General features: G+C 36.2%; 1 long non-coding RNA gene across 1 annotated transcript; it reads left to right on the forward strand.

The window, feature by feature from the left end:
* The first annotated feature begins 1,812 nt into the window (after positions 1-1,812).
* Positions 1,813-3,278, forward strand: LOC145797040 (uncharacterized). Its single transcript, XR_014337995.1, has 3 exons — positions 1,813-2,002; positions 2,605-2,704; positions 2,905-3,278. It is a non-coding gene; the product is annotated as an uncharacterized LOC145797040 (long non-coding RNA).
* The last annotated feature ends 313 nt before the right edge of the window (positions 3,279-3,591 follow it).

Consider the following 3,591-nt stretch of genomic DNA (forward strand, 5'->3'; position numbering starts at 1 on the left):
AATTCTGATACTTATCTAACAATAATACCACTGATTCTAGAAATGATTAGATCCATACAAACACCCCACAGGAGGTCCAGCATGAAATCGATGAGCAGTCACAATCTAGGAGTCAGGAAAGTGACATCCATCGGTTGTTGGATCCTACAAGAAATTCTGAGAGCAAATTTGCTGGTGAGAGCATTAATTGGCAAGAAGCTGTTAATCAAGGAGGGGATTGGCAGGAACAAGGTCCTGAAGATGAGAGAGGAAACTGGCAACAATCTGCATATGATCAGTTTAATGAATGGAGAGACAGCACTACAGGAGATATGGATGGAAATTGGCAGGAAAATCCAGTTAATGATTGGCCTCAAGAAACTTCAAGAAATGAAGGCGTAGAAGAAGATCATCCACAAGAAACCCATGAGGTTTGGCATGAAAATGGTATGAGGGAAGCCGTGGAAAATTGGTCAGAAGCACCTTTTGAACCACCGAGAATGCGTCGTTTCATCCCAGTTAGACGAGTCAATAGATTCCACCCACCTGATGATGATAATGTGTATGGTATGGAACTCAGGGAACACTTAAGCAGGTAGTCATACGTCTTAAAGTGCTTCCATATTTTTTTTTATTTTTTAATATTTTGAGCCATCTAGGCTTTTATTTCTTCACCTTTCTTCGTAATTGAGATTTTTTTGTTCCATGTAGGAGAAGTGTCTCTAATCTTCTTCGTAGTGGTTTCCATGAGGGTCTGGACCAATTAATACAGTCATATGTGGAAAGGCAAACATGTGCTCCTATTGACTGGGATCTTCACCGGAACTTGCCCACTCCGACTCCTGCTTCACCAGAGCAGGATCAGGAGCAACAAAGGGATGAGCATAATGGGGATCAGAGTGATGCTATGGGCGGGCAGACCCTCACTGGTGCGACCATCTCCTCCTGTGCCCCCTCCACAGCCTCTTTGGCATCAGGACTTACATCACACTAGTTGGTCTCGGCATAGCATGCATCTTTCAGAACTTGTGAGTCATGTTTTATTTTGGTGCTAAAACATTGAATTAGTAAATACAACTCCCCTCTCAGCCAGTTGCAGCTTCCTTGTATGATATTTTATAGTGGAAAAGTGCATATTTGGATGTTCCATGAGAACTAATTATTTCCTTTGTGTTTTATGCATCATATATGGGTACAAATTCATCTGATATTTTAGTCAGGGTCAATTCCTACTTTAATAGACAAATCTTCTGTTCATATTTAAAATATGTAATTTGTTGCTTTGAAAGGAGCTTCTAGAATAATGTGAAATATGCACTTGATTTGGTGGCTTTAGGCGTATAACCACTTGGATTTGTATCATGAGCACCTTTGTAATTTTAATATTGACTAACATACGGTGCCATTCTGTGACAAATTGCTGGGTGAAGTTGGACTGTTGAGAATACCAATTCCTTCATTTCAAATGATAATAGAGTTTGCTGGACTTTTACTGGAATTTTTCATTGTCAAGTCACGGAATTTTTCATATTCAAGTCACGGAAAGTAGTCTCTCCACACAGAAGTGGGGGTAAAGCTGACATACCTACTACCTCTACCAGACCTTTATTTTTATTTTTATTTCAAAAGCATAGTTATCTTGTCTTTAGTTTTTTTTATTTATGCTTATTTTTTATATGGCCAATGATTTCCAAAGATTTTTTATTATTGATCTTTTTGTTTTTTGTTTTTTGTTTTTTTTTGTTTTTCTAATTTTAAAATCTAAGGAAATCCATACATACTTATCTCTAGTATTCTATATGTGTCTGCATTTTATGGTTTAAAGCTAAATGCGTTGATGCTGATTTGGAGCAGGAGTGGGAGATGATTAATGATCTAAGAGCAGACATGGCAAGGCTTCAACAAGGCATGAACCACATGCAGAGGATGTTAGAGGCCTGCATGGACATGTAACTGGAGTTGCAACGCTCAGTAAGACAGGAGGTCTCTGCTGCTCTAAATCGGTCAGCTGGTGGTGGACAAGGTTCGTGTACGTTCCCAATTTTAATGTTTCTTTCACTTCCTCTGCAGAACAATGAGAATCTTGATTTCTAAATTCTGGTTTCACTTTTGAAAAACTTAAATTCATTTTTAACCAAAAAAAATTGGGAGATTTGGTCAAAAGCCCCTCATAATAAAACTTTAATGCATTAAGGACAAGCACAAAAAGTTTTAAAATAATATAACTTTTATCTAGATGTTTTTAATAAAATTAATATTTTTAGAATCTTCTTATCAAGATCTATTAAATAAGATTTATGTTGACTATGAAATTCTTAAAAAAAAAAAAATTACCGTCGAAATTGATATAAACAGTAACATGTTACTTTGGTTCACAGTAATATGTTATTCTGGCAATATTGTCCAAGAAGAAAAAAATGATATTTTACTTTGTATTTTGCTCAATTATGCGCCTCATTAGGGGGGGTTTATGAAGCAAAATAAATTGGGCTGTCTTTTTTACCAAACAAGGGTTCAATTGAGGGGTTTTGGCTAAATATTTCAAAAAAATTTAATAGCAGCAATTGCTTTTGTTTCTCCCTTAATTTATCCCAGATATTGTGTTGAAAATGCAATGCATTGCAGGGGTGGCAGAGACATCGGAGGATGGATCCAAATGGGGTCATGTTAGGAAGGGAACTTGCTGTGTTTGTTGTGATAGCCAAATTGACTCTCTTTTGTACAGGTACACCTTCTTGCTTGTGCTATTGTTGATATGCATGTATAGACAAGCTCCTAAACACATTCACAGATAGATAGATGACACGACTGACCACATACAACCGCATGCAAATGGAAAAGGAATTGAAATAACTTTTTATCAACAACAAACAAGTATATTGTGTCATTTTTGGTTAATTTTATGTTTGATTGTATATTGTGCAGATGTGGGCACATGTGCACTTGTTCGAAATGTGCCAATGAATTGGTTCGTGGAGGAGGGAAGTGTCCATTGTGCCGGGCTCCTATTGTTGAGGTTATCCGCGCTTACTCCATACTGTAAAAAATTTGAAAAGCTTAACGGAAAAGGAATAAACAAATGAAAAGAATGAATGAAAAAGATTTAGGGGAGTCATCACACCTGTCGCATATATCTTGACAGCTCTGCCTATTCATAATTATTGTTTGTAGTTTCTAGTTTGCCTCTGTTTTTCTGATTATATATGAAACGCTTTGCATTGTATAATTGGAATTACAATTGGCACCTTTTTGATTCTTCATTCATTCGTAAATAAAATTCTACTGGAAAATTCTTTATATATTATGCATTCTCACATCCTGCTCTGTGAAATCTCTCGAGTCAAATATTGTCAGGTAACGGGTTGGTTAAAATTTCTCAAAGAGGTTAATATCCCTTATTAGTATAGATTCAGCTTTAAATAAAATTAAATCTCTTAAATTACTGAAACACCAACAAAGTAGAATCAAAGTTAAAGGTCTGAGAGGGAGAACAATGTAACTTGTTTGTCGCTGCAAATTTTTGTACTTTCAATTTATTTTCAGCGAGATTACTCAATGGTGATAATTGCTCTCCTAATGCTATGTTTGGATTGATCAAGGCAAGGAAGATGA

The sequence above is a fragment of the Camellia sinensis genome, chromosome 8, assembly GCF_055761805.1.
Source record: "Camellia sinensis isolate YWXY chromosome 8, ASM5576180v1, whole genome shotgun sequence".
Classification (NCBI taxonomy): Eukaryota; Viridiplantae; Streptophyta; class Magnoliopsida; order Ericales; family Theaceae; genus Camellia; species Camellia sinensis.